This window comes from Canis lupus, chromosome 1 (assembly GCF_003254725.2).
Source record: "Canis lupus dingo isolate Sandy chromosome 1, ASM325472v2, whole genome shotgun sequence".
Taxonomy (NCBI): Eukaryota; Metazoa; Chordata; class Mammalia; order Carnivora; family Canidae; genus Canis; species Canis lupus.
This window is the reverse complement of record NC_064243.1, coordinates 25,535,352-25,551,492: the sequence shown is the minus strand read 5'-3', so window position 1 is coordinate 25,551,492 and position 16,141 is coordinate 25,535,352. Positions and strand designations below refer to the sequence as shown.

The 16,141-nt window shown below is 36.9% G+C and overlaps 1 pseudogene; it reads left to right on the top strand.

Moving 5' to 3' along the window:
* Positions 1–2,051: 2,051 nt before the first annotated feature.
* On the top strand, positions 2,052–3,079 carry LOC112644133 (trace amine-associated receptor 2-like; annotated as a pseudogene).
* Positions 3,080–16,141: the final 13,062 nt, after the last annotated feature.

The following is a 16,141-nucleotide window of genomic DNA, read 5'->3' as shown; positions in this document are numbered from 1 at the left end:
ATTCATGAGCATGTTGCCTTCCAAAAGAACTTATCAAAATCTACCACTCCAAAAACAAATAATCCAGTCAAGAAACGGGCAGAAGAAATGAATAGACATTTCTCTAAAGAAGACATAAAAATGGCCAGCAGACACATGAAAAAAGGTTCCACATTACTTGTCATCATAGAAATACAAATCAAAACCACAATGAGATACCACCTCACACCAGTGAGAATGGGGAAAATTAACAAGACGGGAAACGACAAATGTTGGAGAGGATGAGGAGAAAGGGGAAGCGTCTTGCACTGTTGGTGGGAATGTGAACTGGTGCAGCCACTCTGGAAAACTGTGTGGAGGTTCCTCAAAGAGTTAAAAATAGACCTGCCCTACGACCCAGCAATTGCACTGCTGGGTATTTAATCCAAAGATACAAATGCAGTGAAATGCCGGGACACCTGCACCCCAATGTTTATAGCAGCAATGTCCACAATAGCCAAACTGTGGAAGGAGCCTCAGTGTCCACTGAAAGATGAATGGATAAAGAAGATGTGGTCTACATATACAATGGAATATTCCTCAGCCATCAGAAAGGACGAATGCCCACCATTTGCTTCGATGTGGATGGAACTGGAGGGTATCATGCTGAGTGAAGTAAGCCAATCAGAGAAGGACAATCGTCATATGGTTCCACTCATACAGAGAATATAAGAAACAGGGCAGAGGATCACAGGGAAAGGGAGAGAAAACTGACTGGGAAGTCATCAGAGAGGGAGAAAATCCATGAGAGATTCTTAACTATAGGAAACAAACAGGGTTGTTAGAGGGGAGGTGGGTGGGAGAATGGGGTAACTGGGTGACGGGCATTAAGAAGGGCACATGATGTGATGAGCACTGAGCATGTGATGTGATGTGATACACAACTGATAAATTGTTGAGCACTACATCTGAAACTAATATACTACATGTTGGCAAATTGAATTTAAATTTAAGAAATATACATGTAAATGGTATTTTGCAAATTTCTGTATGCAGAATGAAGATACTGAGCCAACAAGGGGAGGGAGTGGAGACAGCCTGTCATCCTAAAGCTCACTTAGTGTCTGCTGCTAGCTCTCTATGTGACCCCCATACTAAAACATCAGGCTTTCATTTTTGCCCGTTCTGTACTGACCAGAGCTCTGAGAAGTACCACAGAGGTGTGCTTGCCCCTCACACAGAAGCAAGGGTGGCCCACCTTTGGCGTCTACCTGTGTCTGATTCAGGTGCTCTGGTTAGTGAGATGCTAGTCAAAGCTCCACACCTGGCTGAAGACGAATGTCTCCAATCATTATACATCCTTAAGTGATTCCCCCTTTCAAAATAAAAGACACCATGAAAAGAACACAACACATAATGAAACAATTTTCAAGTGAAAATAATTTCCTGGTCCCACAAGGCAGTAGACTTCAATTAAATAAAATCTGATTATTTGTTCCAGACTTATTTGAGAAAGAAGTGACTGTATTTTCTAATACATATTCAGTCTTTCTATGAACATAAGGAACATCAGTTACAATAAATTAGATAATTAATTGGTTGCTTCTCTTCTCCTTCACCTCCCCTTCCAGTCTTCTGGACTTTTCTTCTTTTTTAAAATTTCTGGCCCTGGCATAAGGTAAGAGCTTGCTAAATGTGAGTGATATAATTTGTAACCAGGAAAGTATACAGTGAATAACGACCATTTAAACTCAGGTTAACATTCTATGAACTTGAAAATAAAGTTTAAGGTAAATAAATGAGAAAGATCATAACTAATATTTTAGCATAAATTAAATCTCTTCCTTGAGTCTTCTATATTTTTCTATGAAAATTTATATAAAATATAGACTATTTTATGTATTATGTACTGCATTATGTATCTTTTTAAAAAAGATTTTATTTATTTATGCATGAGAGACACAGGCAGAGGGAGAAGCAGACGGGACTCGATCCCAGGACCCTGGGATCACGCCCTGAGGCAAAGGCAGATGCTCAACTGCTGAGCCACCCAGGTGCCCCCTATATTATATATCTGACAAAGTTTCATGTGTCCTTGCTTTTTCTGAAGGAAATATGGGATTGCTCTTCATATGGAAATGGATCTTGCCCAGGATATCAAAATGGATCTTGGACAACCACTGGGTGTCCAAGCTGTTATGTTTTCATTTATGGCAGGAGCCATATTCATCATGGTGTTTGGCAATCTTGCCATAATCATTTCCATTTCCTACTTCAGGATGCTTCACACACCAACCACCTTCCTCATCCTCTCCATGGTAGTCACTGGTTTCCTCCTGGGACTCACCAATCATGCCCTATAGTATTGTCAGATCGGTGGAGACTTGCTGGTATTTCGGGTTTACATTTTGCAAGATTCATTACAGTTTTGACCTGATGCTTGGCATACCATCCATTTTTTTATCTTTGCTCTGTGGCCATTGATAGATTTTATGCTATCTGTTACCCTTTATGTTATTCTGCAAAAATGACGATTTCCCTCACTAAGCGGTTGCTACTTCTCTGCTGGTCCGTCCCCCAAGCATTTGCTTTCTAGGTGGTCTTCTCAGAGGCCTACGCCCATGGTATAGAAGGCTATGATATCTTGGTGGCTTGTTCCAGTTCCTGCCCAGTGATGTTCAACAAGCTATGGGGAACCACCTTGTTGATGGCAGGTTTCTTCACTCCTGGGTCTGTGATGGTGGAGATTTATGGCAATATTTTTGCAGTATCAAGAAAACATGCTCATACAATCAATAACTTGCCAGAAAATCAAAATAATCAAATGAGGAAAGACAAAAAAGTGGCCAAAACTTTAGGAATAGTGATGAGTGTTTTCTTATTATGTTGGTTTCCCTGTTTCTTCACAATTTTATTGGATCCATTCCTGGACTTCTCTACTCCCGTGGTTTTGTTTGATGCTTTGATACGGTTTGTCTATTTTAACTCCACATGTAATCCCTTAATATATTGTTTCTTCTATCCCTGGTTTTGAAGAGAACTGAAGTACATTTTACCAGGTAAAATTTTCAGCTCACATTTCCATAATACTAATTTGTTTACTCAAAAAGAAACCGAATAGACTTCTGTATGAATGAATTGAAGAAAAAAACCTAGAACTTAGAAAGTCACTTAAAGTGTGTGTGTGTGTGTGTGTGTGTCTGCTTTTGGCTACCATGGCAAGCTTTTCATTTCTAAGACTTGAGGAAAAAATAGGAATTTTCTCTTTGAACTCCAAATCCCTCTTATTCAGAATACATGATACACCCACTACTTTTAGGTATAATAAAAAAGAAGAAAGAAAGATAAAGAGAAGATGAGGAAAAGTCTGGAATGGTGTGAAGAGAACACACAGGATTTTTATACCAGTTGGAAGGGATCAGGGCACAAGCTGAGCTTAATGACTGCTGCCCCCTCCTACCAGCACCAGCACTTTGTGTGCTATTTCTATTCGCTTTTTGTTCCTTGGCACCTGACCAGATATATTTTAAAACATCAACTAATAGTCACAGATAAATGAATATAGAAATAATTTAAAAATTGCATAATCTGTCAGAAACCAATCATTGGTTACCAGAGAGTTAAAGCTTTACTAGATTTTACTGTGGTGAGGTTAAAGTTTTCTTTAAAAAAAATAAGGGCAGCCACACATTAAAGACCACAGATTTCACACATATATCATCTTAACCACAGCCGCTGGCAGTTTTCTATTTATTTGCAGGAGACTTCTACTCTGTGTTTCCTTCCTCCCTGAGACTCATCCACATTTTGTGGATTGGTGTTCTGATTTATTTATTTATTTATTTATTTATTTATTTATTTATTTATTTATTTTAAGAGAGAGAACACATGTGCAAGTGGGGGTTAGGGTAGAGGGAGAGAAAGAGAGAGTGCCAGGCCGACTCCATGCTCAGTGTGGAGCCCCACTCATGTCTGGATCTCACAACTCTGAGATCATGACCTGAGCTGAAACCAAGAGTCAGACACCAAAGGACTAAGCCATCTGGGTGCTCCTGTATTCTGATTTTTAATAAATGTAAATATATACCAAAAAGTTGTGTTTTGTTTGTTTGTTTGCCTTAATATTTATGCATACATTTTTGAATCTTAGAGTGGTAGGAGGAGAAAGCTAAAAAGAAAACTAATATTTATAGTGTGGGGGGGCTCTAGGTACTGGAAACTATATATTTGTTAATTCAGTGTCCTTTTAACTGTAAACTAAGATCCATAAATAACTCATGAAATGAAGTTAGTGGTCTGCAACTGGTGGTGTGCTGCTAAGTATTTAACACCTGGCCCTGAAAAGAAAGAAAGAAAAACAAAGAAAGAGAAAGCTTTGATTTGTAGAATTTGACAATTTTTCTTTCTTTCTTCATATATATATATATATATATATCAAGAAAATTGTCAAATATATATATATGTCAAATATATATGTATATATATACATACAAATATATAAATATATTGTATATATATTGCCCTTTACATTATTCCATGAAACTGATTCATATATATATATATATATATATATACATATATATAATGTATATATACATTTAGCTGATTTAGCTAAATACATTTAGCTGGTTTTAAGTTATGATTGTAAGATCACCTGGCTTTCAGAATTCCTGAAAATTTAACCTGTTTTTGTCAGTGGATATGAGTGGTGCCAGTACACCACTGGCTGCAAATGACATTTTTCATGAAAAGCAAAGAACAGAAGAAAATAGATCTCAGAATATGTCACTTATATTAAGGGTAAATATTACCTTACAACATTTTAATTTTAGTTAGTGTGTGTGTTAACCGCATTCCACTAAAATTTTTTTGGTTAATTTCTTTACACTATATCAATGAACAGATTAGCAATTTTTCCTCTTTGTGGAAGTTTACATAACTGCCTGTAAGTCTGCTTTGATTACTTAATTGCACAAATCACAAACAATGACCATTCAGCGATCAGCTGAAATATTAGTTTTGCCCACCTGCCCAAAGATAGCCCTGCCACTTATGGTCTAGACCTTCCATCCTTGCTAGCCTGCCGATAGGTTGGTCCCTCCCTATAGCCTTAACTGGAGGAAAAATGGCAGAGATCCTTTGAGATGGTGAAAGAAATTGCAAGTACAAAATAAATGGAAACAAAAATTTTTCAAGAAGAGAGTAATTAAAGCCATATGCAGTTATGAAAGCTAATATGGTATGTTGGATGCTATTGAGTCTATTTGGTAATTCTTTTTAATGAAATACTGATGTTTATGCTGTTTGGTATTTGAACACATGCACACAGATGTCCCTATCTTTATTTTTTCTTTTTATTTTAAAAGACCAATTGCTAAAATACATAAGCAAAATAGATTTTAGTTTTATTGTAAAGTAGAATCTTTTTTTTAAGATTTTTATTTATTTATTCATGAGAGACACACACAGAGAGGCAGAGGCACAGGCAGAGGGAGAAGCAGGCTCCATGCAGGGAGCCCAACGTGGGTCTTGATCCCGGGTCTCCAGGTTCAGGCCCTGGGCCGAAGGCGGCACCAAACCGCTGAGACACCTGGGCTGCCCAAAGTAGAATCATTTTGAATTAATATTTATTAAATTTTCTCCCAATTCTTTGACATATGACTTTAGAAAATAAAACTAAATATCTTGGTGTAAGTTTGCTGACATTTGTTGAAGAGGTTTAGACATTCTTTTCTTTCTTTCCTTTTTTTTTTTTTTAACAGAAGGATAATGTTTGTGATGGTGGTTGATGTTTATGCTGGTGCCTACAGATGTGATAAAAATTTGGCAGCCCAGGGATGCCTGGGTGGCTCAGTGGTTGAGCGTCTGCCTTTCGCCCAGGGCGTGATCCCAGGGTGCTGGGATCGAGTCCCTCATTGGGTTCCCTGCAGGGAGCCTGCTTCTCCCTCTGCCTGTGTCTCTGCCTCTCTGTGTGTGTCTCCCATAAATAAAGTCTTTAAAAAAATTGTTAGCTCTATGTGCACCATAAAGTTTTTTACAATGCTTCTTTTCTTTTTGTTAGATATCCTATCCATATTTTAAAAACATCAAATAGTTCCTCCATAAAGTTCTGCTCAGTTAGTCCCCTTTCATTGAAACAGATCATTTTTTCTATAGGTTTTCATGGCACTTTTTGGTTTCAGAATATAGTCATCCTGACTTGTTTGCTAGTGAAGGAAGTAATACATCTTCCTATATACTGTCTGGCTTTCATCATTTCCCAGATTTAGTAAAGTAGTCTCCCTTCCACAACCAGGATTTTTAAGGAATTTGCAAATGAGAAAACTGAGCCCAGACATATTAAATGATCTGTCCTGGATTATACAGACAGTTATAAAAACGGAACTAGAACCTGGCTCTTCTTACGCAGTGTTCTTTGTCCACTGACTGAACTGATTTTTTTCAAGATTTGTGAGACTTTAATTGGCTTTTCTTACTAAGGATTTTAGTCAAATTGATATAAATCACTAAAGCAAAAATAAATACTTCCCTCTTCCACCAATATCTTAATACATTCAGGAGTCAAGGTCTAAACAGCAATCTTTTCTAAATCAGACAATTGTCCCTCCTTTGGATATCAGCCAATGTTTAATTTAGCCTACACATATCTGTGTATTTTTAATATATAGAAGGATACCTTATCTTTGCTACCTTATCCTCCCAGAATGAAGCCAAAATTCCCATGAAACTGATATAAAATTGTCCTTCATATGGGAAAAAAAAAAAAAAAAAACCTGAGAAGTACTTGGGACATTAAAAATACACAGAATATTTCAATATCCTCCAGGAAAGAGAGTTAGAAGGGCAATTACACTGGGGCTCTGCACTTTACTCCTCTGTTGGAGCTCCTGGATCTGAATACCCCACTTCAGGTCTCTTGAGAGCAGAGGCAAACTTACATGAATCAGATATCTCAATCCTTAACACTGCACTTCCTAGAACTTCCTGACATCACACCTGTAAAGCCACCATAAGAGACTCAATGGTTCCCAACTAACTTTTCAGAAGAGGGAAGGTACTGGGTCAATTTAAAAAATTGGAAATGTACTATCCCTTTAAAAAAAAAAAAAAAAAAGCCAATTTACTCTCTTTTACAAAATAGTTGGACCAGATCACTAAATTTCATAGAAAACCAGAAATTGTTGCAGTAGAGGATGTAGGATTTTTTTCCTAACTGGAAAATGATTATTATGAAATTTAAGTGAAAGAAACTTTGTAAATTTTCCTTCAAACTTTATTTGGCAAGGTTTGTAAATTTCTATGTGGTGGCATATAAAACATGTTTTTATAAAATTCAAGAACTATGCCAAACTCGATTTAATAAATATAAGGTACTTAAATGTCTCAATAATGCTAAATTGTACTCTCCCCTTTAATATTATAATTTAATAAACAATTCTTGTTATATTCTACTTAATTCACTACATATTTCAATTTTGGTATTTTTCTCTTGCCAGCAGCATTGACTTAAGGTATTCAGCTGTTCTTTGCTGCTCAAAATTATTTACTCACTTCAGATACAAAGAGTCCAAACAAAAAATGCAGTTTCCTTATTGTCTAGAATTGTTCTTCTGGAATTCATTGAACATACAAATAACATAGGTATCTTGCTAAGAAGTGCACTTTGGGATAGCTTAAGATTTTTCATTTCCCGGGGATCCCTGGGTGGCGCAGCGGTTTGGCGCCTGCCTTTGGCCCAGGGCTCGATCCTGGAGACCCGGGATCGAATCCCACATCAGGCTCCCGGTGCATGGAGCCTGCTTCTCCCTCTGCCTGTGTCTCTGCCTCTCTCTCTCTCTGTGACTATCATAAATAAATAAAAATTAAAAAAAAAAAGATTTTTCATTTCCCAAAACATTCCTGGGAGATGACAATGTGGCTGTTCTATGGAACATGCTTTGATGAGCAAGGCCGAGTGGGAGAAATGATAAGCAGATGAAGCCATAGACTTTCTGCTGTCCAAATAGCTCAGATGTGAATTGTTATCATAATTAGAGAAAGAAAGACATGGTGGGAGGGTCACTGAACAGGAGCCAAAAGACCTAGGTTATAATGTTGGTTCCAGCCTTTAATGGCAATAGTTACTTCAAGGCTTTAGTTATAGTGGGAATGTGCCTTTCAAGTAATTTAGAAACTTTAAGACATAAAAAATTTTAATTGTGGACTGGGTTTCATTTAGCATACTGTTTATTTTGGGAGGAAGTTTATTACCTACGTTCTGAGCAGCACTTAACTGTTTTCCTGATATTTTAATCATTCCTAAACCAGATGTCTCTACTACCATGAGAGAAGATGCTTATTAACCAGATTTCGGGTGTTGTTGGGATTAGTGTCCTTGCATTTAACTCAACAAGCTGTTACTACATACCTGCCATGTACACAGCTCTGTAGAAAGTGTTGCAAGAGTTGGAAGGGTAATGGGGATAGACAGAAAATTTTTTCAAGAAACTTACAGTGAAGGGGCACCTGGGTGGCTCAGCAGGTTAAGTGCCTACCTTTGGCTCAGGTCATGATCCCAGGGTCCTGGGATAGAGCCCTGCTTTGGGCTCCCTGCTCAGTAGGAGCCTGCTTCTCCTTTTCTCTGTTCCCCTCACCCGCATTGTGCTCTCTGTCTCTCTCAAATAAATAAATAAAATCGTATTTAAAAAAAAAAAAGAGATTTACAGTTAAGATAAGGCTATTTTAGAAAACAATTGTGCCAGAAGGAAACAAAGGTATTTGAAATCAAAGTCCCTGTAACATGAGGAAGTGGAATCACCTATCTCTGTGATCTTTGGCCACCCTAATACTGTATAATTTCATGAGGTTAACTCCAACTGGGAGAGTCAAAAAAAGATCCTGGAAGGAAATGATACTTCTGCTGAGCCTTGAAGTGGTCAGAGATGAAAAGGGCAATCAGGTGCAGGAAAGGGGATTGGCTAAGCCATGGAGTGAGCATTTGCAGGGCAGTATGGGGACCGCTGTGGGCAGAGTGTCTGTGCTATTGCCAACTGCAGGAAGAAGAGGCAGCAGACAGATGCTGGTAACATATACTTGCAGCGTGCAGAAGCATGCTCTGCTGTTCTAGCCAGGGTGTGCTTTCTCAGGCTCTTTCCCTTGTGTCCAACGGAAAACGTGTATGTGATCTTGATAAAAAGTATACTTAGAACAGTTCCTCTTGGGTCCTCTAACGCTTTCTCTGATGCATAATTTTAGCAGAGATTCTTCTGTTCTGCTGGTTTTCAAAAATGCCATTGTTTATAGCTAATTATAAGAAAGATGTTTGGCTTTGCTTTTTGTTTTTGCTCTTCTTTCTGCCCTCGCTTTCCGAAATGCAGGTTGCTCTGCCTGTTCTCCGTGCATTTTTACTGTCACTTTAAATGTGTTTCCTGATGCCAGCTGCTTTTGAGAAGGCAACATGCTCAAGAGGTCGCCTCTATCCGTGGCCAGCTGCTATGTGATTAGACAAGGCTGACTCACGAACTGTGAGCCATTTGGAATCAATCAGTCATTTACGTGCCAGATGCTACTTTTACTTTTTGGTGTCATCACATGTAAACTACTACAGTTATAAAGTAGCCTTACAGAAAGAACTATTTTCCTTCTGTTTTTTAGTTTTCAGTGTTATATTTGAATATAGTCTACCTGTCATCCTTGAAATGTCTTCCAAGGAGTCTTTGTGATTGTAGTCTTTAAATAGTCCTTATAGACTATATTAGGTATTAAGGAATTAAGCAGAAAAGATCCAATATATGAATTTTCATAAATTTCAAACCTTTGCTTTTTGTTTGTTTTTATTATACTACCTATACTATTTACACCTTGTACTGTCACCCTGCTGTCTTGGTTTAACAAATTCAATAGAAAATTAATACAAATCTGCTCTTTGGGTAAGATTTACTATCAGGCTAAGCATGATGATAGAGCATTAAAAACAGAATTCATATTTGAGACTTTGTAGCTTAAGATAAATTTCTTAGAAGATTATATTAAAATTGACATCATTTTTTGACTTGTGGTAAGAGAAATGAAACACTGTTAGCGTTAGTTCTAGGCCTTTGAATCAGTGCCGGTTTTGATAAGAGACTCTTTCTTACTGGCACACCATGAGCAGACTTTCAGAAGAGTGCATGGTTTCAGAGGCTAGTTTGAAATTTTATGTGGTTTTCTTAAGCAGTTGGGCAATCAGTTGAAATATGCAAGGCTTCAGCCTTAAATTCCAGGACAATCAGAATTCAAAGGAGAAAAAAAAAAAAGAAAGCACATTATTTATTAATGTTATCCAAATTTGGTTATTTTTTTTGTTATCCAAATTTGTGTTCAAATTTTTAAAAAAAACTTTAAAATTTCCTCCTTATTACATTTAATTTGAGTCAGTGTATTAAAGAACAACAGTACTAATTATTCATATCTCCCTTTGCTGATCCTTCATACTTGATATTTCTCAACAGTTAAAAATGAGAAAAATCTTAATTTGGATTACAGTGTATGTACGTACATACATACATAGATGGCAATGGCGATTTTAAGTTCTTTACCAAATAGGATCCAGAACAGGATATTGTGTTTTCTAGCAGTGGTGATACTTGTATTAGTTGGTGCCTTACAGATAGCATGTACAAATATCTGCCTCCTTCTGTTAGAACCATGGATCATAAATTTCCCATTTTCTACTACATCTTATATAATACTAGCACTTTAAGGTTATGGAAATTTGATTCTGAACCTAAAATTTGCTGTTGGGCTACCTTTTCCTCCTACTAAAATCAATGTGTTCACTGAAGATTCTCTTCAATGAGCTTTAGCTCCATGATATAATCTTGCATTGAAAATCTGACTTCTTACACATGTATGTGATTGGAGATACGCCAAACTTTTTATCAGTCGGTGCTTGAAAGTGAAACTTAAGGGAGAAAAAGAAAAAGATCCCCAGAGTAAGTTCCTCAAATTATCAATATTTGAACATTTTAAACTTACAAAAATGGCAATTTCATAGAGGCATGTAGTTCAACATAGTAAATTACATGGAAGATTCAAAATAAGGCAAACTTGGAGGAGATGCCATAATTCTTAGGAGGAAAAGCAGGGAGGAAGGTAAAAATAATGCTAATGGTGTTAAATATTTTCAGAGACAACTTCTCCACTTCATAGAGGAAACTGAGGCTCTGGGACACTGAAAAACTTGTCCAAAGTAATATGGTTAATAAGTGGTTGAGCCAATCATCAAACCAGGTCAGCCTGATTTCAAAGCCCTACTGTAGGATGTAAGACAGTGAGGAGACTGGAAACTGCATCACACAATACATCTTTGTAAACATTCATTTGAGGTCTTCTCCAGTTCTGAAAGTACCAAAGTACTGAAAGTGAAGTTTCCCTTGTATAAAATAGTAATGTGCAAGGTGGAAAATTTGACCTCATGTCAAAACGCCTCCTAGAATCCTCTCAATCCTTAAAGTGGAGCAGTTATTTATATGCAGTACTCCCATGATGTTGTTTCAGGGTCATAATTGTCATCATTAAGGTCATATGGGCAATTGAGATGTGACAGGGAGTTTCTTGGGCAATAATATACTTGAAGTACATAAGTCTTCAAGGACTTACATACTGTGCAAGTTTAATTGTGAGTCTGTGCTTTCCATACACTATTTAATTTATGAGAGTATGTGAGTTTCAGCTGGAAGAAAATCTCCAACTCTGCGAAGTGATTAGGTAAGGTGCTAAAACATTGCATAAATGACTGGAAAGAGCCAGTATAACCCCATCTTAATGCATTCATGAAACGCCAAGGAGTCATGTGCCATCACTGTCACCACCTCCCAGGTGCATTTAGCTGAAGCAGTTAGGAGCCCCTGCCCCCACTGACTCTTTTGTATTTATCTAAACTCAGTATCTTGAATCCTCTTCTCAGTAGCCTAAGGGATCAGTAAAATATGTCTACAGTAATCTTTCTACTTGTCTAAATGTTGCCTAAATAACAAGAGATTATTTTATAGCACCATAGAAGCAATTTAGTCCTGGAAGATAAGCTCATGAACTGTGCTCTTGGATCTAGTCTATTTGTTTATAGCAAGGTTTCAAGCATATTGAAGCAACTGCTTTTATTGGAAGAATGCATATATTTTTTTAAACAAACCAAAACTTATCATTTACTTATATTTTATTCATTTGAAAATTTATATTTTTATTAATTCGAAAATATTTATATTTTTATTCATTCAAAAATTTATATTTTTATTCATTCGAAAAGTGTCTGTCATAAGCGCCAACCAAGGTGCTGAGAATCCGGAGGTTAATAAGATATACAGCTTCCTTGCCTCATGATAATATATTAAAAAGTTGTGCCTGATAAGATGTAGTTGTTACTTAGAGTTTATTTTAGGAGATAAAGTCAAGAAAATACAAGATGTGAGTTGGTGTATATTTTAACACAGATTACATTCAACAATTGTTTATCCAGTGCTATCACTTGTATGCTAAAGTGGGGTCCAGGTTAAATGCTCATAGCCTTTCCTTAGTGAAAAAGAAGAAAGGAGTGGAGGAGTATCTACAGAGGTAGAGACTTGGTCAGATGTACCTCAGAATTAAAGTACTATTCAATGAATTCCTACATTGGGCCACATCCTTTATTCCTTGTCTTTCTTTCATCTTATTTCTGTTTTTCTTCTTTCTATTTGTTTACAGAAAGATGATTTAAAACTGATGCCCTTTTGGCTACCTATCATTCACAGACTTTCAGAGCTGAAAGAACCTGTAAGGTCCATCTAGTCTAGCATACCTCCTTTGACCAGAAGCTCACAGGTAGGGAGAGGTGAAGTTCAGACTAGAAGAAAAACCCGGAGTCCAAAGTTCTAGTTCCCTCTTCTTTGGAAATAAACCCTAAACTAGAGCAAACAGGAGAGCCATGTGGAAGCCAGCTCAAAAGAGATCCTCTAAGACTTTGTAAAGAGAAATCTTCCTGAGTCTTGGGAAAGGAGCTTCTCCATCTAACATGACACAGGTTCCTCTGTCATGACAAATTCTTTTTTTCTCTGGGTTAGTCAGGAAAGAATGATAGAATCAGAAGGAATGAAAGGAGCTTCTGACACTTTGAGACCAGAGAGGGACTTTTTGTGCTCTTTCTTAGGGTTCCAAAGGCAAAACTAAGTTGAGTCTGCCAAAATGCTTGCCTGCACCAAGGTGCACTCTGGTTGAATCTCTATGGCTTGGGAGAATCTGATGTAGGTCTAGAGTCTCTTATGTCTGACTCAGTCAAAACTGGACTTGTTTTTCTGTAACCCACTAAGTAGATATGATACACTGTGAGAGGTATACCGTCAAATGTCTCCAGAACCAGCCAGTGAACTTATTTTTCATGGTAAGGTGTATGTCCCCAAAGTAAATAGCAAAGCAGGTGCAATAACTTACTAAGAGTTTGGATTTATGCCAATTTGTCCATTATTTTTCATTCAGCCCACTGTGAGCAATAAGGGGAATCATGTGAGATTTACTGGCTCAAGTCTGTGAACGTAAAATTGGTGGTCCCTATGAGTCACTCAGGGATGGCATATATGACATGGCTCCAGTAGTTAGAATTTCAGATGAATAATAAAATTCAAGCAACATAGGGAAGAGAAACAAGGAGGATAGGGAAAAAGAGAAGGACAGAGGAGAGGACAGGAAGGGAATAGAGAGTAGAGAAGCTATGAAGCATTGACCCAGGTTCATGGTTTGACCCATAGGTACATGATTTTCCTTATATTTCGTTTTTAAAAAAAAATTATTTATTTATTTGAGAGGGAGTGCACAAGCAGGAGGAGCAAATGCCCCAGTTTTCCATATATTTCAACAGTCATATCCATTTAAAACTCTTACAACATCTACAGACTCTTTAAAAAGAAGACTTTGAAATATTGAAAGAATGCATAAAGAAAAACACTGTGAACTCACTTAGTTTTCGTGTATTAAGTATTTTTAGGAGAGATGTTAACTTGTAGTTCAAAGGAGTTTCTAGAAAAGTCATTGTTCAAGGTAAAAGTTGACCACAAATTCTTTTTTTTTTTTTAACAGCTTTACTGAGGTATAATTGGTATACAAAGAACTGCACAATTGGATTAGTTTGGACATACACAAACACCTGTGATACCATCTCCATAATCAAGGTAATGGACATTGCCAACACCTTCTGCCCATCCCTTTTTAGTTTTAGTTGTTTGTGTGTGCGTTTTGAGAACACTTATATGAGATTTAGCCTCTTAACAAATTTTGAAGTACACAATACCATATTGTTGATTAGAGGTACTATGTTGTACAGCAGAGCTCTAAAATTTCTTAATCTAGCATAACTGAAAGTTTACATCCATTGTACAATAACTCCCCACTTCCCCATTCTGGTAATCACTACTGTATTCTCTGCTTCATGAGTTTGACTATTATAGATACCTATATAGGTAGAATAAACTCTTGAGGAGCTTCCAATAAATTAAAAAGAATAGAGCACTCAATAGATAAACCCATGTTGAGTAAATAAATGAATGGATGGAATAGAATAAACAAGAACAGGAAAGAATAAGCAGTTGAAACTTTTCTTTCCTTAATGCAGCAGATAACTCATTCCTGAGTTATTTTAAATGATTACATAAATAAATATGGAAATGAATTAGTAACAGATGACTTTGAATCTTATTAAAATCTCAGGAGCTCACATTTATGGGAATCATTTTAAGAAGAGAAGAAACACTGATTCATCTTCCTAGAAAAAGGCTTTTGAAGTAATAAAGCACCATGGATCTAAGTTACATTCCTGAAGACTTACCAGTTGTCCAAAATTTGGAAATAAATCCTGCCCTCCCATCAACCATTCTTTATGTTGAAATGCAAAGGATATAGAAAACAATTTTGAAGAACAAACTTAAGGACTTCCCCAGCAAGTATTCCATACTACTATGCTACAGTAATTGCACAGTTACCATGGTGCAAGGATAGAACACAGCAGAAATTCCAGAACCAGATCCACATATATATGGTCACCTGACATAAGATTGCAGCACCACTAAATGTATACATATTGTAATCCCATCTATAAAAATTGTAGGAGGGGTGCCTGAGTATCTCAGTCAGAGAAGCCTGCAACTCTTGATTTCAGGGTTGTGAGTTTGAATCTCATGTTGTGTATAGAGATTACTAAAAAATAAAATGAAATAAACTTTTAAAAATTTGCAAGGACCGGAGAATCTAATCTTCGATGAAAGAAGACAGAGTAGTGGTTATGAGGGAATCATCTGCATGCTGGAAATATTCTCTTTTTTTTACGATTTTATTTATTTATCAATGAGAGACACAGAGAGAGAGAGAGAGAGGCAGAGACACAGACAGAGGGAGATGCAGGGAGCCCGATGCAGGACTCGATCCTGGGACTCCAGGCTCATGCCCCGGGGCCAAAAGCAAGTGCTAAATCTGCTGAGCCACCCAGGGATCCCCACATGCTGGAAATATTCTATGTCTCTTCTGGATTATGGCTATGTAGGTCTATATGCATTTAAAAACTCATAAGCTGTATGCTTGATATTTGTGCACTGGGTATGTGTACTACAATAAAAAAAACTTTTAAGAATGTAACAGAAAAAAATAATAACACATTTTAAGTGGGAATCACAAAGCTATGGTGATAAAGGTACTAATCTGCTAAATTCTCTTAAATATTACAAATACTGAAAATGGCAAATTTACAAAGATTACTTTTAAGCTGAACATAAATTATACTAATACTATGAATTTGGATGACAGCATTCTATAACTAATTCGGAGCCTCATGCGCATGAGTTATAAGAGTATTTTTTTAAAGACTTTTATTTACTTATTCATTAGAGACACAGAGAAAAACAGACATAGGCAGAGGGAAAAGCAGGCTCTTTGTAGGGAGCCTGATGCGATACTCGATCACATGACCCTGGGATCACGATCTGAGCCGAAGGCAGACGTTCAACCACTGAGCCACCCAGGTGTCCCAAGTTATAAGGGTTTTTAAACCCTGCATACAGCTAGATAAAGTTCTAATTAATAGTTTGAATGACATATATAAAAATAAAATAAAGAAAAGCTTGTTTAAAAATCTATTTTTTAAAGGAATGCATGCATATTAAAAAGTGCAAAAGGAACCAAGGTCTGTACATTAAAAAAAATAAATTTC